Source organism: Ranitomeya imitator, chromosome 5 (genome assembly GCF_032444005.1).
Source record: "Ranitomeya imitator isolate aRanImi1 chromosome 5, aRanImi1.pri, whole genome shotgun sequence".
Classification (NCBI taxonomy): Eukaryota; Metazoa; Chordata; class Amphibia; order Anura; family Dendrobatidae; genus Ranitomeya; species Ranitomeya imitator.
Genome location: NC_091286.1, coordinates 13,827,121 through 13,850,671, shown reverse-complemented (window position 1 = coordinate 13,850,671; position 23,551 = coordinate 13,827,121).

Genomic DNA, 23,551 nt, shown 5'->3' with positions numbered 1-23,551 from the left:
CTAACGACCTCACCAGATCACCTGAGGGAGGAAACTCAGAAGCCGCAGTACCACTTTCCTCCACAAACGGAAGCTCCCAGAGAGAATCAGCCGAAGCACCACTTGTGACCACAGGAGGGAGCTCTGCCACAGAATTCACAACAGTTAGGATCCTTAGGGTTAGGGTTAGGATCCCTAGGGTTAGGGTTAGGGTTAGGATCCCTATGGTTAGGGTTAGGATCCTTAGGGTTAGGTTTAGGATCCCTTTAGGGTTAGGGTTAGGATCCCTTTAAGGTTAGGGTTGGGGGGTGGCTTATTAGTGTGTATTCTTGTGTTTTTCTATTGAAACGCATGCGTTTAAAAACGCAAGCAAACGCATGTGCTTAAAAACGCATGCATTTACATAGACAGCAATACTTTTTTTGCCGCAAAAAAACGCCTCTAGAAATTACTACATGTTGCATTTCCGCAACAAAACGCAAGCATAGAAACGACGCATGCGTCGTCAAAACACAGCAAAATGCATGCAGAAACGCATGCGTTTTTAATGTTAAGTATAGAAAAAAAACGCATGCATTTTTTTGTGCTAAAACGCAGTGGCAAAAAACGCAAGTATGAAACCAGCCTTAGAATGTAACGATGTGAAAATATCTGATGATAAGATAGTGAAAATACTTCACAATATCACGATTACAATGTAGCCACACTGCAAACAGGAAAGTAACACAAAATTAATTTGGCCCTTAAAAGACATTTCCATCTGTATAAAGGTAACAATGTAACTTATGGGGCTGTGCGATGGGGCAGACACTTTCTCTGAGAAGAGAAAACATTTTCTTTTCACCATGAACACTTCTACACCCCATTACTTTCAACATTTGAAATAGTGATAACAAATGAGACACGGTGACCATCAAATCAATTCTATTCAGGTCACTGTGCAATATGCAACCAGAAGAGATCTGGTCATCATTTATGGTTCTCACTCACCAATGTGTAGAACAATAGAGATGAGAGAACTTGTTCGGAAATCTCAAATTCGGCACGAATGTAGCTCATTTGGATTCGTGTTCAGATTCCCGAGCATTTTTCCTAAAAGTCGTCAAAAGTCAGCCAAAGCTCGGTAAATGACCAAGTTCACTAAGGGCTCCTTCACATGTCAGTGTTTCCGGTAGTAGCACGAGCCTCGAAACCTCTCGCACACATGCACATTGATGACACGTGGATGACATCCTTGTGTCATCAGTGTGACATGCATCGGCCCCTAGGAATCAGCGGTAATGTGTGCGCTTTTTCCCGGAGCCAGATACTGAAGTGAAGACAGCTCACATCACTGCCCCCTGTCAACAGCGAGAGCAGGTGATGGGAATATTCATCCTCCGCAGCCTGCTCTATAATGAAATAAATGTAAAAATGATGTATTTTTGATAACCAGCCAGGTAAAACTAACAGCTGTGGGCTGCAACCCTCAGCTGTCAACTTCAACAAGACTGGTTATCAAGAATAGAGAGGTCCCCTTGCCACATTTTTTAATTATTTAAGTAAATCATTAAAAAAAAACGCATGGGGTCAAAGCTAAAGCAGACAGCTGGGGGCTGGTATTCCCAGGCTGGTAAGGTTCCATTGATTTTGGGCCCACCAAGCCTGAAAATAGCAACCCTCAGCCTCCCAAAAAAGGCACATCTATTAGCCGCCAGAGGGCAAGTGGGATGAGCCGGGTAAAGCATCATCTAATAGATGTGCCTTTTCTGGGGAGGCAGTGGGCTGCTATTTTTAGGCTTGGTGAGCCCAATATCAATGGACCCTTACCAGCCTGAGAATACCAGCCACCAGCTGTGAGCTTTAGCTTGACTGGTTGTCAGAAATGAGGGGGGAACCCACACCAGTAATTTAATTATTACTTTAATTATTTTTAAAAACAACCTGGGGACCCCTCTATTTTTGATAACAAGCCTTGCTAACACTGACAGCTGAGAGATGCAGACTGCCGCTGTCAATTTTACCTGGTTATTTTTCAAAAATACAGGGCAACCCATGACAATTTTTGTTTAAATTACTTATTTATAGCGCAATTGATGGGTAAATTGGTTCTACTTTTCCTGATTTCTGCCCCTACTTTTTGCTGTGTTGGCAGCTTCTTTTCCTTCTTGAAGGTGCTGCCTATGTGTTTGGTTTTGCCTCCCATTTAAGTCAATGGGGTTTGGGTTTGTTCGTCGAAACATTCGGTGAACATAGTCAGAGAACATCGCGACATTTGCCAATCTGAACCGAACCTTGAAAGGTTCGCTTATCTCTATAGAACAACCCTAATGGGAAACATCCCATGTACTGTATATAAGAATTTGTAAAGAATCCATGTTTTGTATTGATTGAGCTATTCTAGGAGGCCACATGGTTTCATTTACAGTCCAAGACTGAGCATGTCTTAGGGGTTAAAGCTCGAACATTGGAGTATTCAGAGCATTTATGGCCACCTACTGTATTCTGATGACAAACAGCATTAAAACATAAATGTTCTGTTCTTGTATCTCTGTATACAGGGAGCTCCCCCTAGTGGTGGCTGCAGACAGAGTCTTATCATGTATCTCTGTATACAGGGAGCTCCCCCTAGTGGTGGCTGCAGACAGGATCTTATCATGTATCTCTGTATACAGGAAGCTCCCCCTAGTGGTGGCTGCAGACAGGATCTTATCATGTATCTCTGTATCCAGGGAGCTCCCCCTAGTGGTGGCTGCAGACAGGATCTTATCATGTATCTCTGTATACAGGGAGCTCCCCCTAGTGGTGACTGCAGACAGGATATTATCATGTATCTCTGTATACAGGGAGCTCCCCCTAGTGGTGGCTGCAGACAGAATCTTATCATGTATCTCTGTATACAGGGAGCTCCCCCTAGTGGTGGCTGCAGACAGGATCTTATCATGTATCTCTGTATACAGGGAGCTCCCCCTAGTGGTGGCTGCAGACAGGATCTTATCATGTATCTCTGTATACAGGGAGCTCCCCCTAGTGGTGGCTGCAGACAGGATATTATCATGTATCTCTGTATACAGGGAGCTCCCCCTAGCGGTGTCTGCAGACAGGATCTTATCATGTATCTCTGTATACAGGGAGCTCCCCCTAGTGGTGGCTGCAGACATGATCTTTTCATGTATCTCTGTATACAGGGAGCTCCCCCTAGTGGTGGCTGCAGACATGATCTTATCATGTATATCTGTATACAGGGAGCTCCCCCTAGTGGTGACTGCAGACATGATCTTATCATGTATCTCTGTATACAGGGAGCTCCCCCTAGTGGTGGCTGTAGACAGGATCTTATCATGTACCTCGGTATACAGGGATCTCCTCCTAGTGGTGGCTGCAGACAGGATCTTATCATGTATCTCTGTGTACAGGAATCTCCCCCTAGTGGTGGCTGCAGACAGGATCTTATCATGTATCTCTGTATACAGGGAGCTCCCCCTAGTGGTGGCTGCAGACAGGATCTTATCATGTATCTCTGTATACAGGGAGCTCCCCCTAGTGGTGACTGCAGGCAGGATCTTATCATGTATCTCTGTATACAGGGAGCTCCCCCTAGTGGTGACTGCAGACAGAATCTTATCATGTATCTCTGTATACAGGGAGCTCCCTCTAGTGGTGACTGCAGACAGGATCTTATCATGTATCTCTGTGTACAGGGAGCTCCCCCTAGTGGTGGCTGCAGACAGGATCTTATCATGTATCTCTGTATACAGGGAGCTCCCCCTAGTGGTGGCTGCAGACAGGATCTTATCATGTATCTCTGTATACAGGGAGCTCCCCCTAGTGGTGACTGCAGGCAGGATCTTATCATGTATCTCTGTATACAGGGAGCTCCCCCTAGTGTTGGCTGCAGACAGAATCTTATCATGTATCTCTGTATACAGGGAGCTCCCCCTAGTGGAGGCTGCAGGCAGGATCTTATCATGTATCTCTGTGTACAGGGATCTCCCCCTAGTGGTGGCTGCAGACAGGATCTTATCATGTATCTCTGTATACAGGGAGCTCCCTCTAGTGGTGACTGCAGACAGGATCTTATCATGTATCTCTGTGTACAGGGAGCTCCCCCTAGTGGAGGCTGCAGGCAGGATCTTATCATGTATCTCTGTGTACAGGGATCTCCCCCTAGTGGTGGCTGCAGACAGGATCTTATCATGTATCTCTGTGTACAGGGATCTCCCCCTAGTGGTGGCTGCAGACAGGATCTTATCATGTATCTCTGTATACAGGGAGCTCTCCCTAGTGGTGGCTGCAGACAGAATATTATCATGTATCTCTGTATACAGGGAGCTCCTCCTAGTGGTGGCTGCAGACAGGATCTTATCATGTATCTCTGTATACAGGGAGCTCCCCCTAGTGGTGGCTGCAGACAGGATATTATGTATCTCTGAATACAGGGAGCTCCCCCTAGTGGTGACTGCAGACAGGATCTTATCATGTATCTCTGTATACAGGGAGCTCCCCCTAGTGGTGGCTGCAGACAGGATCCTATGTATCTCTGTATACAGGGAGCTCCCCCTAGTGGTGACTGCAGACAGGATATTATGTATCTCTGAATACAGGGAGCTCCCCCTAGTGGTGGCTGCAGACAAAATATTATCCTGTGTATATGATTATAGGATTATGATGCAATATCTGTAACAATTTGGAAACTACATTGGTTTTGGAAAGAAATTAAAACTGATAAGTGGCTGAATAGTTATATTTCTGACCATTCATGGATTTGTGCTTTAATTTTTACTGTAGAAAGATCCAACTATCCGTGAAAGAATCATTTCACAAAACATGAACATTATGAAGCTTTTGAAGTAGGATCTGGCAGTAAAATCGGCAAGACGAAGATACAAAGTCTTGAGGAGGAAGATTCCTGAATAGGATATTATGTATAATGCAGAGGCATCTAATAGTAATTCATTATCTCTCTGAAGAACTCAGAACGAGGACTCGGCAGAGATAACAAAACCAATTAAATGAGACAAAGTAACTGAGAGAAAGGTCGCGTTAGCAGCTGAGGACTAATGCGCCACCTCATTCTTCTCAATTTTCATAATCAATACAATGTATTGCTATTTGCACTGGGAGTTACGTTTGTGAACCCCTGGAGAATACAACAGAGAGGCAAATATTTTAGTGAACACATTTCAGAAAAGTGGAAGGTCGGGAAGATTCTGAAGTTATTCTCACTTTCCCATTTAACCTTCCTTCCATGTAAGTGCTAAATTCTGCAAAGACAGGATAATGATGGGGAAAGCAGAACAGAAGGTGGAAGGAAAGTTTTCAGAGTTGTTTGTTCCTCGTGCTGCGATGTATTTGTTGGTTATATATTGATAGTCTGAGATAAGTCTGCGTCATTCATACATTGTCCTGATCGCTATGTTTTCGCTTCTGTGAACTTATGCATGGATTCGTCTGCAGTTCCACTCATTTTTGAAGACAAAAGCTACGACTGGGTTAACGTGACTGTAAATCCAGAATAAAAAGGAACAAATAAAGAAAATATCATTGGCAGTACTTTCAAGAAACACCTGACCCTTGGAAAATGCAATATACCCCCTCCAGATCTCGCCATCCTTTCCAGACTCTTCTATGTTCTGCAGGTTGATGACTTTCCCTCCAACTTCCAGACACAGAACCATAGTAAAAATGCAAGCTGCTGTACTACATGACTCCACCAGATGGAGATTTTGAGTTTTGCAGCAGAGATGACGAGTATCTATGAAACCTGGTGGTCCCTGCACTTTAGCCTTGTTTCGGTTTAGCAGTGCACCATGTGGCAAGGCATGGTACTGCAAGCAGAATTTCTTAATATTTATTAGGATCCATGAAGTATCGTTTCTCCTTGCGGAGAGTGACATGAAGCATGTTGAGGTGAGGAGACTTAAAGCTGCAATGCTCCTCTGGGAAATATGTAAATTGTCTGTGCCACCTATTGGAAGTAGCAATCGACAATTTGCATATTTCCCAGAGGAGCATTGCAGCTTTAAGTCTCCTCACCTGGACATGCTTCATGTCACTCTCCGCAAGGAGAAACGATACTTCTTGGATCCCGGTCAGACGCCTCTCAATCAGCCAAACCAGATCTCCACTTTGCACTGACGAGGGGCAGGTCCCCGAAACACAGTGTCTGCAAATTGAGATTCTGGTTTGGCTATTATCCTAAGTCATGTGACAAGGCTCGTTAAAGAGTCGACATTGACTGTTAGGATCGCTACTTCCAATAGGTGGCGCTAGAGTTCTAGTTCTCTTCCTCTCTGAAGAGACAATTTTAATATTTATTAGAAACTAGATGGTGGCCTGATTCTAGCGCATCGGGTATTCTAGAATATGTATGTACGTCGCGCTGTGAGTGGGGGTTAAATTCCGCGCCAATATTGCTGATTGGTCGCGGCCAGCCGGGTGCGACCAATCAGCGAAGCGTGGTTGAAATCCCGCACCAATTCATGGCCGGACTGCGTTTCGCTGATTGGTCGCGGTGGGTCGGGCACGACTAATCACCGAAGCGGTGTTTAAATCCCGCGGCAATATCGCTGATTGGTCGCGTAGTATATAGCACAGCCATGTAGTATATAGCAGCCGCGTAGTATATAGCACAGCCACGTAGTATATAGTACAGCGATGTAATATATAACACAGCCCACGCAGTATATAGCACAGCCACATAGTATATTGCACAGCCACATAGTATATAGCACAGGCACGTAGTATATAGCACAGCGATGTAGTATATAGCAGCCACGTAGTATATATCACAGCCCATGTAGTATATAGCACAGTGACATAATATATAGCAGCCACAAAGATAACAAAGACAGCCACGTAGTATATAGCAGTCACGTAGTATATAGCAGTCACGTAGTATATAGCAGCCACGTAATATATAGCAGCCACGTAATATATAGCACAGCGATGTAGTATATAGCAGCCATGTAGTATATAACACAGCCCATGTAGTATATAGCAGCCATGTAGTATATAACACTGCCCACGTAGTATATAGCAGCCACGTAGTATATAGCAGCCACGTAACATATGGCAGCCACGTAATATATAGCAGCCACATAGTATATAACACAGCCCACATAGTATACAGCAGTGTGGGCACCATATCCCTGTGAAAAAAAGAATTAAACTAAAAAATAGTTATATACTCACCTTCCGTCGTCCACCGAAGCTTTCCCGCTCCTCGCGATGCTCTCAGCAGCTTCCGTTCCCAGAGATGCATTGCGAAATTACCCAGATGACTCGCGAGACCGCTAAGTCATCTGGGTAATTTCACAATGCATCTCTGGGAACGGAAGCTGCCGAGAGCATCGAGAGGAGCGGGAAAGCTGCGGAGGCGATGGAAGGTGAAAACAGCATGATTTTTTATTTTTTTTTATTATTATTTTTAACATTATATCTTTTTACTATTGATGCTGCATAGCCAGCATCAATAGTAAAAAGTTGGTCTGGGATGGGGCGACACACTGGCACTGACTGGAGGGGAGTAGGGAGGGGGCACTGACAGGACGGAAGTAGGGAGGGGCCAATTCGCGGCCGGACTGTGCCTGTCGCAATCAGCGATGCGGAATTTCCGTTACAGACAGACAGACAGACGGAAGTACCCCTTAGACGATTATATATATAGATTAGTAAATTGATTTCATGCAAATTTAATTTGCGTTGAATTTTTAGCAATTCGCTATCACTAATTGCTTACATTGCTCGCCGCTATTTGACACATTGCAGAACATTGCATCAAATAGAGAAAGCATACATGAACTGGGACACGACAGGACAGGCTTCCCCATAATGCCTTGCAGCTATTATACCAAGAGGGATTATTATAGCCTCAATAAAAGCCGAGGCAGGAAAAGCAGCAGCCATACTGAATGAACTGTACAGATAGTGGGTGACAGCCCAGAAGTGAGGAAGACAAGTGTGTGAGGAAAAGAGACTAACACAGGATTTCATTGATCAGGAGAGAAGGCGATAGGAGACACAGGTTGTCATGCATGTCCTCTTAAAATTTGGATACTTTCCACCGAGAATCAAATTTCAGCAAAGTTGGCAAATTTGAATTTCCAAAGATTGGCTTGTCTCGAATCACTAAGTAGCAATATGAGACCTCAGGTAATAATGTATCACGTGCCGGTCCAGGATGGTGAATGACATGGACTGTGCGACGTGTGCATTACTAAACATTCTACATTGTGTATTCTGCACCTCCGGTCTGGAGCCGATGCCTGTAAGCTAAGCTGAATACAGATGTAGAACTGTGCTCCGCGAGTCTCCGCTGAATCGTCCCTTTAGCCCCCGATGAAAATGTAAGAAAAGCGCATTTCAATCCCTCTAATGAATCCCACCAAAATAGAACAAATCGACTACGTTCTCACATCGTGGGAAATCTACGAGTGTTTCTTAAGACTCTATTCTGTCTTTTAACTGCTCTTTTATCTTAAAATTCTGAAACCCCGAGTCACCCATTTTCGATGAAGAGTGGGACGCTGCTCCATGCTAAAGTTGTGAGAGGCGGTATAAAAAAAAAAAGAAAAACCATGGAGTGTCTCGAGGAGCCCAACGTGGAGCAAAGCTCACGGCTTACATGGGTACAGAATACAAATTGGCTTCTGCTTCTTGAAGTAAATTGTGATACATTGTGCCGCGCGTCCCGCTGGACTGTGGGTAGATGAGGGAAAGCAAAATAACAATGATTAAAGAGGCCGCGGATCAGGAAATCAATATGTAAGTATGAATGATAAATCCACATCTCTCCGCTCCTCCGACTGCAGCTCACAAAACCAAACTGCCCCACCAGAAGTCTCTGGAATTTCTGTATTTTCTCCCAATTTTTCACACTAAATTACCTAAATGTTGCCAGCCTCTATGGCAGAGGTCCTTAACCTTTCTGACCTGAAGAGACACATTCAGCTCCGAGAGAGGGTCACAAGCCACATTCAGCTCTGAGAGAGGGTCACAAGCCACATTCAGCTCTGAGAGAGGGTCACAAGCCACATTCAGCTCTGAGAGAGGGTCACAAGCCACATTCAGCTATGAGAGAGGGTCACAAGCCACAATCAGCTCCGAGAGAGGGTCACGAACCACATTCAGCTCTGAGAGAGGGTCACAAGTCACATTCAGCTCCGAGAGAGGGTCACAAGCCACATTTAGCTCTGAGAGGGGGTCACAAGCCACATTTAGCTCCGAGAGAGGGTCACAAGCCACATTCAGCTCCGAGAGAGGGTCACAAGCCACATTCAGCTCTGAGAGAGGGTCACAAGCCACATTCAGCTATGAGAGAGGGTCACAAGCCACATTCAGCTCTGAGAGGGGGTCACAAGCCACATTCAGCTATGAGAGAGGGTCACAAGCCACATTTAGCTCTGAGAGAGGGTCACAAGTCACATTTAGCTATGAGAGAGGGTCACAAGCCACATTCAGCTATGAGAGGGGGTCACAAGCCACATTCAGCTATGAGAGAGGGTCACAAGCCACATTCAGCTATGAGAGGGGGTCACAAGTCACATTCAGCTATGAGAGAGGGTCACAAGCCACATTCAGCTCTGAGAGAGGGTCACAAGTCACATTTAGCTATGAGAGGGGGTCACAAGCCACATTTAGCTCTGAGAGAGGGTCACAAGCCACATTCAGCTATGAGAGGGGGTCACAAGCCACATTCAGCTATGAGAGAGGGTCACAAGCCACATTTAGCTCTGAGAGAGGGTCACAAGTCACATTCAGCTATGAGAGAGGGTCACAAGCCACATTCAGCTATGAGAGGGGGTCACAAGCCACATTCAGCTATGAGAGGGGGTCACAAGCCACATTCAGCTATGAGAGAGGGTCACAAGCCACATTTAGTTATGAGAGAGGGTCACAAGTCACATTCAGCTCTGAGAGAGGGTCACAAGTCACATTCAGCTATGAGAGAGGGTCACAAGCCACATTCAGCTATGAGAGGGGGTCACAAGCCACATTCAGCTATGAGAGAGGGTCACAAGCCACATTTAGCTATGAGAGAGGGTCACAAGCCACATTTAGCTATGAGAGAGGGTCACAAGCCACATTTAGCTCTGAGAGAGGGTCACAAGTCACATTTAGCTATGAGAGAGGGTCACAAGCCACATTCAGCTATGAGAGGGGGTCACAAGCCACATTCAGCTATGAGAGAGGGTCACAAGCCACATTCAGCTATGAGAGGGGTAACAAGTCACATTCAGCTATGAGAGAGGGTCACAAGCCACATTCAGCTATGAGAGGGGGTCACAAGCCACATTCAGCTATGAGAGAGGGTCACAAGCCACATTCAGCTATGAGAGGGGTAACAAGTCACATTCAGCTATGAGAGGGGGTCACAAGCCACATTCAGCTCTGAGAGAGGGTCACAAGTCACATTTAGCTATGAGAGGGGGTCACAAGCCACATTTAGCTCTGAGAGAGGGTCACAAGCCACATTCAGCTATGAGAGGGGGTCACAAGCCACATTCAGCTATGAGAGAGGGTCACAAGCCACATTTAGCTCTGAGAGAGGGTCACAAGTCACATTCAGCTATGAGAGAGGGTCACAAGCCACATTCAGCTATGAGAGGGGGTCACAAGCCACATTCAGCTATGAGAGGGGGTCACAAGCCACATTCAGCTATGAGAGAGGGTCACAAGCCACATTTAGTTATGAGAGAGGGTCACAAGCCACATTCAGCTCTGAGAGAGGGTCACAAGTCACATTCAGCTATGAGAGAGGGTCACAAGCCACATTCAGCTATGAGAGGGGGTCACAAGCCACATTCAGCTATGAGAGAGGGTCACAAGCCACATTTAGCTATGAGAGAGGGTCACAAGCCACATTCAGCTCTGAGAGGGTTACAAGCCACATTCAGCTATGAGAGGGGGTCACAAGCCACATTCAGCTATGAGAGGGGGTCACAAGCCACATTCAGCTATGAGAGAGGGTCACAAGCCACATTTAGCTATGAGAGAGGGTCACAAGCCACATTCAGCTCTGAGAGAGGGTAACAAGCCACATTCAGCTATGAGAGAGGGTCACAAGCCACATTCAGCTCTGAGAGAGGGTCACAAGCCACATTCAGCTATGAGAGAGGGTCACAAGCCACATTCAGCTCTGAGAGGGGGTTACAAGCCACATTCAGCTCTGAGAGAGGGTCACAAGACACATTCAGCTCCGAGAGAGGGTCACAAGCCATATTCAGCTCCGAGAGAGGGTCACAAGCCATATTCAGCTCCGAGAGAGGGTCACAAGTCACATTCAGCTATGAGAGAGGGTCACAAGTCACCTTTAGCTTCGAGAGAGGGTCACAAGTCACATTCAGCTCCGAGAGAGGGTCACAAGTCACATTCAGCTCTGAGAGAGGGTCACAAGCCACATTCAGCTATGAGAGGGGGTCACAAGCCACATTCAGCTATGAGAGAGGGTCACAAGCCACATTCAGCTCTGAGAGAGGGTCACAAGTCACATTCAGCTATGAAAGAGGGTCACAAGCCACATTCAGCTATGAGAGGGGGTCACAAGCCACATTCAGCTATGAGAGAGGGTCACAAGCCACATTCAGCTATGAGAGGGGGTCACGAACCACATTCAGCTCTGAGAGAGGGTCACAAGTCACATTCAGCTCTGAGAGGGGGTCACAAGTCACATTCAGCTATGAGAGAGGGTCACAAGCCACATTCAGCTCTGAGAGGGGGTCACAAGTCACATTCAGCTATGAGAGAGGGTCACAAGCCACATTCAGCTATGAGAGGGGGTCACGAACCACATTCAGCTCTGAGAGAGGGTCACAAGTCACATTCAGCTCTGAGAGGGGGTCACAAGTCACAATCAGCTATGAGAGAGGGTCACAAGCCACATTCAGCTCTGAGAGGGGGTCACAAGCCACATTCAGCTATGAGAGAGGGTCACAAGCCACATTCAGCTATGAGAGGGGGTCACGAACCACATTCAGCTCTGAGAGAGGGTCACAAGTCACATTCAGCTATGAGAGGGGGTCACAAGCCACATTCAGCTATGAGAGAGGGTCACAAGCCACATTCAGCTCTGAGAGAGGGTCACAAGTCACATTCAGCTATGAAAGAGGGTCACAAGCCACATTCAGCTATGAGAGGGGGTCACAAGCCACATTCAGCTATGAGAGAGGGTCACAAGCCACATTCAGCTATGAGAGGGGGTCACGAACCACATTCAGCTCTGAGAGAGGGTCACAAGTCACATTCAGCTATGAGAGAGGGTCACAAGTCACATTCAGCTCCGAGAGAGGGTCACAAGCCACATTCAGCTCTGAGAGGGGGTCACAAGCCACATTCAGCTATGAGAGAGGGTCACAAGCCACAATCAGCTCCGAGAGAGGGTCACAAGTCACATTCAGCTATGAGAGAGGGTCACAAGTCACATTCAGCTCCGAGAGAGGGTCACAAGCCACATTCAGCTCTGAGAGGGGGTCACAAGCCACATTCAGCTATGAGAGAGGGTCACAAGCCACAATCAGCTCCGAGAGAGGGTCACGAACCACATTCAGCTATGAGAGGGGGTCACAAGCCACATTCAGCTATGAGAGGGGGTCACAAGCCACATTCAGCTATGAGAGAGGGTCACAAGCCACATTCAGCTCTGAGAGAGGGTCACAAGTCACATTCAGCTATGAGAGAGGGTCACAAGCCACATTCAGCTATGAGAGGGGGTCACAAGCCACATTCAGCTATGAGAGAGGGTCACAAGCCACATTCAGCTATGAGAGGGGGTCACGAACCACATTCAGCTCTGAGAGAGGGTCACAAGTCACATTCAGCTCTGAGAGGGGGTCACAAGTCACATTCAGCTATGAGAGAGGGTCACAAGCCACATTCAGCTCTGAGAGAGGGTCACAAGTCACATTCAGCTATGAGAGAGGGTCACAAGCCACATTCAGCTATGAGAGAGGGGTCACAAGCCACATTCAGCTATGAGAGAGGGTCACAAGCCACATTCAGCTATGAGAGGGGGTCACGAACCACATTCAGCTCTGAGAGAGGGTCACAAGTCACATTCAGCTCCGAGAGAGGGTCACAAGCCACATTCAGCTCTGAGAGGGGGTCACAAGTCACATTCAGCTATGAGAGAGGGTCACAAATCACATTCAGCTATGAGAGAGGGTCACAAGCCACATTCAGCTCTGAGAGAGGGTCACAAGTCACAATCAGCTATGAGAGAGGGTCACAAGCCACATTCAGCTATGAGAGGGGGTCACAAGCCACATTCAGCTATGAGAGAGGGTCACAAGCCACATTTAGCTCTGAGAGAGGGTCACAAGTCACATTCAGCTATGAGAGAGGGTCACAAGCCACATTCAGCTATGAGAGGGGGTCACAAGCCACATTCAGCTATGAGAGGGGGTCACAAGCCACATTCAGCTATGAGAGAGGGTCACAAGCCACATTTAGCTATGAGAGAGGGTCACAAGCCACATTCAGCTCTGAGAGAGGGTCACAAGTCACATTCAGCTATGAGAGAGGGTCACAAGCCACATTCAGCTATGAGAGAGGGTCACAAGCCACATTCAGCTATGAGAGGGGGTCACAAGCCACATTCAGCTATGAGAGGGGGTCACAAGCCACATTCAGCTATGAGAGGGGGTCACAAGCCACATTCAGCTATGAGAGAGGGTCACAAGCCACATTCAGCTCTGAGAGAGGGTCACAAGTCACATTCAGCTATGAGAGAGGGTCACAAGCCACATTCAGCTATGAGAGAGGGTCACAAGCCACATTCAGCTATGAGAGGGGGTCACAAGCCACATTCAGCTATGAGAGGGGGTCACAAGCCACATTCAGCTATGAGAGAGGGTCACAAGCCACATTTAGCTATGAGAGAGGGTCACAAGCCACATTCAGCTCTGAGAGAGGGTCACAAGTCACATTCAGCTATGAGAGAGGGTCACAAGCCACATTCAGCTATGAGAGAGGGTCACAAGCCACATTCAGCTATGAGAGGGGGTCACAAGCCACATTCAGCTATGAGAGGGGGTCACAAGCCACATTCAGCTATGAGAGGGGGTCACAAGTCACATTCAGCTATGAGAGAGGGTCACAAGCCACATTCAGCTATGAGAGAGGGTCACAAGCCACATTCAGCTCTGAGAGAGGGTTACAAGCCACATTCAGCTATGAGAGGGGGTCACAAGCCACATTCAGCTATGAGAGGGGGTCACAAGCCACATTCAGCTATGAGAGAGGGTCACAAGCCACATTTAGCTATGAGAGAGGGTCACAAGCCACATTTAGCTATGAGAGAGGGTCACAAGCCACATTCAGCTCTGAGAGAGGGTCACAAGCCACATTTAGCTATGAGAGGGGGTCACAAGCCACATTCAGCTATGAGAGAGGGTCACAAGCCACATTCAGCTCTGAGAGAGGGTAACAAGCCACATTCAGCTATGACAGAGGGTCACAAGCCACATTCAGCTCTGAGAGAGGGTCACAAGCCACATTCAGCTATGAGAGAGGGTCACAAGCCACATTCAGCTCTAAGAGGGGGTTACAAGCCACATTCAGCTCTGAGAGAGGGTCACAAGATACATTCAGCTCCGAGAGAGGGTCACAAGCCATATTCAGCTCCGAGAGAGGGTCACAAGCCATATTCAGCTCCGAGAGAGGGTCACAAGTCACATTCAGCTATGAGAGAGGGTCACAAGTCACCTTTAGCTCCGAGAGAGGGTCACAAGTCACATTCAGCTCCGAGAGAGGGTCACAAGTCACATTCAGCTCTGAGAGAGGGTCACAAGCCACATTCAGCTATGAGAGGGGGTCACAAGCCACATTCAGCTATGAGAGGGGGTCACAAGCCACATTCAGCTATGAGAGAGGGTCACAAGCCACATTTAGCTCTGAGAGAGGGTCACAAGTCACATTCAGCTATGAGAGAGGGTCACAAGCCACATTCAGCTCTGAGAGAGGGTCACAAGTCACATTCAGCTATGAGAGAGGGTCACAAGCCACATTCAGCTATGAGAGGGGGTCACAAGCCACATTCAGCTATGAGAGAGGGTCACAAGCCACATTTAGCTCTGAGAGAGGGTCATAAGTCACATTCAGCTATGAGAGAGGGTCACAAGCCACATTCAGCTATGAGAGGGGGTCACAAGCCACATTCAGCTATGAGAGGGGGTCACAAGCCACATTCAGCTATGAGAGAGGGTCACAAGCCACATTTAGCTATGAGAGAGGGTCACAAGCCACATTCAGCTCTGAGAGAGGGTCACAAGTCACATTCAGCTATGAGAGAGGGTCACAAGCCACATTCAGCTATGAGAGGGGGTCACAAGCCACATTCAGCTATGAGAGAGGGTCACAAGCCACATTTAGCTATGAGAGAGGGTCACAAGCCACATTCAGCTCTGAGAGAGGGTCACAAGCCACATTCAGCTATGAGTGGGGGTCACAAGCCACATTCAGCTATGAGAGAGGGTCACAAGCCACATTTAGCTATGAGAGAGGGTCACAAGCCACATTCAGCTATGAGAGAGGGTCACAAGCCACATTCAGCTATGAGAGAGGGTCACAAGTCACATTCAGCTATGAGAGAGGGTCACAAGCCACATTCAGCTCTGAGAGAGGGTAACAAGCCACATTCAGCTATGAGAGAGGGTCACAAGCCACATTCAGCTCTGAGAGAGGGTCACAAGCCACATTCAGCTATGAGAGAGGGTCACAAGCCACATTCAGCTCTAAGAGGGGGTCACAAGCCACATTCAGCTCTGAGAGAGGGTCACAAGCCATATTCAGCTCCGAGAGAGGGTCACAAGCCATATTCAGCTCCGAGAGAGGGTCACAAGTCACATTTAGCTATGAGAGAGGGTCACAAGCCACATTCAGCTATGAGAGAGGGTCACAAGCTACATTCAGCTCTGAGAGAGGGTCACAAGTCACATTCAGCTCCGAGAGAGGGTCACAAGTCACATTCAGCTCTGAGAGGGGGTCACAAGCCACATTCAGCTCCGAGAGAGGGTCACAGGCTACATCCAGGTCTAAGAGAGGGTCACGAGCCACATTCAGCACTGAGAGAGGGTCACTAGCCACATTCAGCTCCGAGAGAGGATCACGAGCCACATTCAGCTCTGAGAGAGTTTCACAGGTCACATTCACCTCAGAGAGAGGGTCGAGAGCCACATTCAACTCTGATAGAGGATCATGACCCACATTCAGCTCCGAGAGAGGGTCACAAGCCACATTCAGCTCTGAGAGAGTTTCACAAGTCACATTCAGCTCCAAGAGAGGATCACGACCTGCATTCAGCTCCGAGAGAGGGTCACAAGCCACATTCAGCTCTGAGAGAGGGTCACAAGCCACATTTAGCTCTGAGAGATGGTTACAAGTTCCACTCAGCTCGGAGAGAGTTTCACAAGTCACATTCAGCTCCAAGAGAGGGCCAAGAGCCACATCCAGCTCTGAGAGACAGTCACAAGCCACATCCAGCTCTGGGAGAGGGTCACAAGCCACATATAGCTTTGGGAGACGATCACAAGCCACATTCAGCTCTGATAGCTCTGACAGTACAGTCAACAAAAGTGTGAAAAAGCTCCTGAACTTATGTAGAAGTTTAGAACTTCATATTCTTAATGGCTGCACCAAGGGAGACTCTTTACAAAGGTCTACACTAAACTCCCAAGTAAGAAAAAGTGTTGTAGATTATGCATTACAGATATAAATCTGACATATATTGGTGTCTTTAGAGTCATCCCACAAATGCATCTGTCAAATCACATCCAACTTCTGTACATGAAATCTACAAAGAAACCATCCACACAAAAACCTCAGCCAAGCAGCCTCTTCAACCGGCCTCCATCCTATAAATGATCCAAGACATCGGTAATATAATATAAAGAGGTTCCAAGAGGACCCGAAATACAGGGGATGCTCCACCACTTCTACAACTACGAATACAAACCTAACCCAGAAGGAGTGAACCAAGCTACAAAAGACCTCAAAAATATATTCTACTGCATGGCCAGATTTTCCGATCTTAGAAAAGTCAATGACAAGAGGAAAGAGAATGCAAAGCCATATGTAAGACCCTAAGAAGAGCCTCAAATAAGAAACACAGAGACCCCAACCATCCGGGTCTGAGGAATGCCTACAACAACATACAAGGGCAATACAAAACCATCCTCATGAGGAACAAGCAACCTAACCAACTTCAAAACGCCCTCCAGGACAACTCCTTCTGGGAACTATGGGACCACAAACAGCAAGAAAGCCAACATCCATATCCAAAATGGCAAAATCTGGCTTCAGTACTTCAGAGACCAATACAAAGATATCCTGAAGGAAGGACTAAGCCAAGAACAGAAAAATATAACGGAAAAACTAAAGGCAATGGAGGAAGCAGTCAAAAATTTCCAAAACTCTCTGGATACACCAATCACATTATAGGAAGTTACAGAGACAATCTCTTCCATAACGTAGAACCAGAAACACACGGGCTACTTGCACATTGAACAAGTCTGTGGGAACATGTTCACACACCACCAAGAAACTTGAAGACACAAAAGAGCACAGTGAGGCCAAAAATACTCTGTTGTAAAAAAAAATCACAGTAATAAGCAAGTGCTAGTCAAAAGATGGAAAAAAAACAGGGTATTTAGTTGATACTTTTTTTGCAAAAAAATGTATATTAACCCCTTTCTGCCATTAGACGTACTATTGCGTCCATGTGGGGTGGGCTTTACTTCCCAAGGACGCAATAGTACGTCATATGCGATCGGCAGCGCTCACGGGGGGAGCGCCGCCGATCGCGGCCGGGTGTCAGCTGTTTATCGCAGCTGACATCCGGCACTATGTGCCAGGAGCGGTCACGGACCGCCCCCGGCACATTAACCCCCGGCACACCGCGATCAAAGATGATCGCGATGTGCCAGCGGTACAGGGAAGCACCGCGCAGGGAGGGGGCTCCCTGCGGGCTTCCCTGAGCCCCCCGCAGCAACGCGATGTGATCGCGTTGCTGCGAGGGTCTTACCTCCCTCCCTGCTCCCTCCAGCCCCGGATCCAAGATGGCCGCGGATCCGGGTCCTGCAGGGAGGGAGGTGGCTTCACAGAGCCTGCTCAGAGCAGGCACTGTGAAGCCTGCAGCGCTGCATGTCAGATCAGTGATCTGACAGAGTGCTGTGCAAACTGTCAGATCACTGATCTGTGATGTCCCCCCCTGGGACAAAGTAAAAAAGTTAAAAAAAAAAATTTCAAATGTGTAAAAAAAATTAAAAAAAATATTCCAAAATAATGAAAAAAAAAAATATATATTATTCCCATAAATACATTTCTTTATCTAAATAAAAAAAACAAAACAATAAAAGTACACATATTTAGTATCGCCGCGTCCGTAACGGCCCGACCTATAAAACTGGCCCACTAGTTAACCCCTTCAGTAAACACCGTAAGAAAAAAAAAAAAAAACGAGGCAAAAAACAACGCTTTATTATCATACCGCCGAACAAAAAGTGGAATAACACGCGATCAAAAAGACAGATATAACTAACCATGATACCGCTGAAAACATCATCTTGTCCCGCAAAAAACGAGCCGCCATACAGCATCATCAGCAAAAAAATAAAAAAGTTATAGTCCTGAGAATAAAGCGATGCAAAAATAATTATTTTTTCTATAAAATAGTTTTTATCGTATAAAAGCGCCAAAACATAAAAAAATGATATAAATGAGGTGTCGCTGTAATCGTACTGACCCGAAGAATAAAACTGCTTCATCAATTTTACCAAACGCGGAACGGTATAAACGCCTCCCCCAAAAGAAATTCATGAATAACTGGTTTTTGGTAATTCTGCCTCACAAAAATCGGAATAAAAAGCGATCAAAAAATGTCACGTGCCCGAAAATGTTACCAATAAAAACATCAACTCGTCCCGCAAAAAACAAGACCACACATGACTCTGTGGACCAAAATATAGAAAAATTATAGCTCTCAAAATGTGGTAACGCAAAAAATATTTTTTGCAATAAAAAGTGTCTTTCAGTGTGTGACGGCTGCCAATCATAAAAATCTGCTAAAAAACCCGCTATAAAAGTAAATCAAACCCCCCTTCATCACCCCCTTAGTTAGGGAAAAATTAAAAAAATGTATTTATTTCCATTTTCCCATTAGGGCTAGGGTTAGAGTTAGGGCTAGGGTTAGGGCTAGGGTTAGGGCTAGGGTTAGGGCTAGGGTTAGGGTTAGGGTTAGGGCTAGGGTTAGGGCTAGGGTTAGGGCTAGGGTTAGGGTTAGGGCTAGGGTTAGGGTTAGGGTTAGGGCTAGGGTTAGGGTTAGGGCTAGGGTTAGGGCTAGGGTTAGGGCTAGGGTTAGGGCTAGGGTTAGGGCTAGGGCTAGGGTTAGGGCTAGGGTTAGGGCTAGGGTTAGGGCTAGGGTTAGGATTAGGGTTAGGGTTAGGGCTAGGGCTACAGTTTGGGTTGGGGCTAAAGTTACAGTTAGGGTTTAGATTACATTTACGGTTGGGAATAGGGTTGGGATTAGGGTTAGGGGTGTGTCAGGGTTAGAGGTGTGGTTAGGGTTACTGTTGAGACTAGGGTTAGGGATGTGTTTGGATTAGGGTTTCAGTTATAATTGGGGGGTTTCCACTGTTTAGGCACATCAGGGGCTCTCCAAACGCGACATGGCGTCCGATCTCAATTCCAGCCAATTCTGCGTTGAAAAAGTAAAACAGTGCTTCTTCCCTTCCGAGCTCTCCCGTGTGCCCAAACAGGGGTTTACCCCAACATATGGTGTATCAGTGTACTCAGGACAAATAGGACAACAACTTTTGGGGTCCAATTTCTCCTGTTACCCTTGGGAAAATACAAAACTCGGGGCTAAAACATATTTTTTGTGGGAAAAAAAAAGATTTATTTTCACGGCTCTGCGTTATAAACTGTAGTGAAACACTTGGGGGTTCAAAGTTCTCACAACACATCTAGATTAGTTCCCTGGGGGTCTAGTTTCCAATATGGGGTCACTTGTGGGGGGTTTCTACTGTTTAGGTACATTAGGGGTTCTGCAAACGCAATGTGACGTCTGCAGACCATTCCATCTAAGTCTGCATTCCAAATGGCGCTCCTTCCCTTCCGAGCTCTGCCATGCACTCAAACGTTGGTTTCCCCCAACATACGGGGTATCAGCGTACTCAGGACAAATTGGACAACAACTTTTGGGGTCGAATTTCTCCTCTTACCCTCGGGAAAATACAAAACTGGGGGCTAAAAAATAATTTTGGGGGGAAAGATTTTTTTTTTTAATTTTCACGGCTCTGCGTTACAAACTGTAGTGAAACACTTGGGGGTTCAAAGCTATCACAACACATCTAGATGAGTTCCTTAGGGGGTCTAGTTTCCAAAATGGTGTCACTTGTGGGAGGTTTCTACTGTTTAGGTACATTAGGGGCTCTGCAAACGCAATGTGACACCTGCAGACCATTCCATCTAAGTCCTCATTCCAAATGGAGCTCCTTCCCTTCCGAGCCCTCCCATGCGCCCAAACAGTGGTTTCCCCCAACATACGGGGTATCAGCGTACTCAGGACAAATTGGACAACAAATTGTGGGGTCGAATTTCTCCTGTTACCCTCGGGAAAATACAAAACTGGGGGCTAAAAAATAATTTTTGTGGGAAAAAATTTTTGTTTTATTTTTACGGCTCTCCATTATAAACTTCTGTGAAGCCCTTGGTGGGTCAAAGCGCTCAGCACACATCTAGATAAGTTCCTAAGGGGGTCTACTTTCCAAAATGGTGTCACTTGTGGGGGGTTTCTACTGTTTAGGTACATTAGGGGCTCTGCAAACGCAATGTGACACCTGCAGACCATTCCATCTAAGTCTGCATTCAAATGGCACTCCTTCCCTTCTGAGCCCTCCCATGTGCCCAAACAGTGGTTCCCCCCACATATGGTGTATCATCGCACTCAGGACAAATTGGGCAACAAATTTTGGGGTCCAATTTCTCCTGTTACCCTCAGGAAAATACAAAACTGGGGGCTAAAAAAATAATTTTTGTGGGAAAAAAATTTTGTTTTATTTTTACGGCTCTGCATTATAAACTTCTGTGAAGCACTTGGTGGGTCAAAGTGCTCACCACACCTCTAGATAAGTTCCTTAGGGGGTCTACTTTCCAAAATGGTGTCATTTGTGGGGGGTTTCAATGTTTAGGCACATCAGTGGCTCTTCAAACGCAACATGGCGTCCCATCTCAATTCCTGTCAATTTTGCTTTGAAAAGTCAAACGGCGCTCCTTCCCTTCCGAGCTCTCCCATCCACCCAAACAGTGGTTTACCCCCACATATGGGGTATCAGCGTACTCAGGACAAATTGTACAACAACTTTTGGGGTCCAATTTCTTCTCTTACCCTTGGGAAAATAAAAAATTGGGGGCAAAAAGATAATTTTTGTGAAAAAATATGATTTTTTATTTTTACGGTTCTACATTATAGACTTCTGTGAAGCACTTGTTGGGTCAAAGTGCTCACCACACCTCTAGATAAGTTCCTTAGGGGGTCTACTTTCCAAAATGGTGTCACTTGTGGGGGGTTTCAATGTTTAGCCACATCAGGGGCTCTCCAAACGAAACATGGCGTCCCATCTCAATTCCAGTCAATTTTGCATTGAAAAGTCAAATGGCACTCCTTCGCTTCCGAGCTCTGCCATGCGCCCAAACAGTGGTTTACCCCCACATGTGGGGTATTGGCATACTCAGGACAAATTGTACAACAATGTTTGGGGTCCATTTTCTCCTGTTACCCTTGGTAAAATAAAACAAATTCTAGCTGAATTAAATTTTTTGTGAAAAAAAGTTAAATGTTCATTTTTATTTAAACATTCAAAAAATTCCTGTGAAGCACCAGAAGGGTTAATAAACTTCTTGAATATGGTTTTGAGCACCTTGAGGGGTGTAGTTTTTAGAATGGTGTCACACTTGGGTATTTTCTATCATATAGACCCCTCAAAATGACTTCAAATGAGATGTGGTCCCTAAAATAAAATGGTGTTGTAGAAATGAGAAATTGCTGGTCAACTTTTAACCCTTATAACTCCCTAACAAAAAAAAATTTTGGTTCCAAAATTGTGCTGATGTAAAGTAGACATGTGGGAAATGTTACTTATTAAGTATTTTGTGTGACATATCTCTGTGATTTAATTGCATAAAAATTCAAAGTTGGAAAATTGCGAAATTTTCATAATTTTCGCCAAATTTCCTTTTTTTTCACAAATAAACGCAGGTACTATCAAATAATTTTTACCATTGTCATGAAGTACAATATGTCACGAGAAAACAATGTCAGAATCACCAGGATCCATTGAAGCGTTCCAGAGTTATAACCTCATAAAGGGACAGTGGTCAGAATTGTAAAAATTGGCCCGGTCATTAACGTGCAAACCACCCTTGGGGGTAAAGGGGTTAAGCTGCTCCTCCAATCGCCAAGGTATACCCATATCAGAGCAGTCCTAACTAATGTATATAATCCCTATCTGATGTATTTAAAAACCTGATCATCTGTATAGTACCTGTATAAGCAGGGTTCAGAGAGAAAATATCCATGTGGACAGCTTTAGGGCAAATGACCCAAAGGAGTTGTGCAGTATGTGAGCATTCTGTGAGCGAGGGAGAGAGAGCAGCTCAGTATGTGAGAGTGGGGGAGAGAGCAAAGTAGTATGTGAGCATGGGGGAGAGAGCAGCACAGTATGGGAGAGTGGGGGAGAGAGCAAAGTAGTATGTGAGCATGGGGGAGAGAGCAGCACAGTATGTGAGTGTGGGGGAGAGAGCAAAGTAGTATGTGAGTGTGAGGAAGAGAGCAGCGCAGTATGTGAGTGCAGGAGAGAGGACATCACAGTATGTGAGTGCGGGGGAGAGAGCAGCACAGTGTGTGAGTGCAGGGGAGAGAGCAGCACAGTATGTGAGTGTGAGGGAGAGAGCAGCGCAGTATGTGAGTGTAGGGGAGAGAGCATCACAGTATGTGAGTGTGGGGAGAGAGCAGTGCAGTATGTGAGTGCAGGGGAGAGAGCAGCACAGTGTGTGAGTGTGGGGGGAGAGCAGCGCAGTATGTGAGTGTAGGGGAGAGAGCAGCACAGTATGTGAGTGTAGGGGATAGAGCAGCACAGTATGTGAGTGTGGGGAGAGAGCAGCGCAGTATGTGAGTGTAGGGGAGAGAGCAGCGCAGTATGTGAGTGCAGGGGAGAGGACATCACAGTATGTGAGTGTGGGGAGAGAGCAGCGCAGTATGTGAGTGTAGGGGAGAGAGCATCACAGTATGTGAGTGTAGGGGAGAGGACATCACAGTATGTGAGTGTGGGGAGAGAGCAGCGCAGTATGTGAGTGTAGGGGAGAGAGCAGCGCAGTATGTGAGGGTAGGGGAGAGAGCATCACAGTATGTGAGTGTGGGGAGAGAGCAGCGCAGTATGTGAGTGTAGGGGAGAGAGCATCACAGTATGTGAGTGTGGGGAGAGAGCAGCGCAGTATGTGAGTGTAGGGGAGAGAGCAGCGCAGTATGTGAGTGTGGGGAGAGAGCAGCGCGGTATGTGAGTGCAGGGGAGAGGACAGCACAGTATGTGAGTGCGGGGGA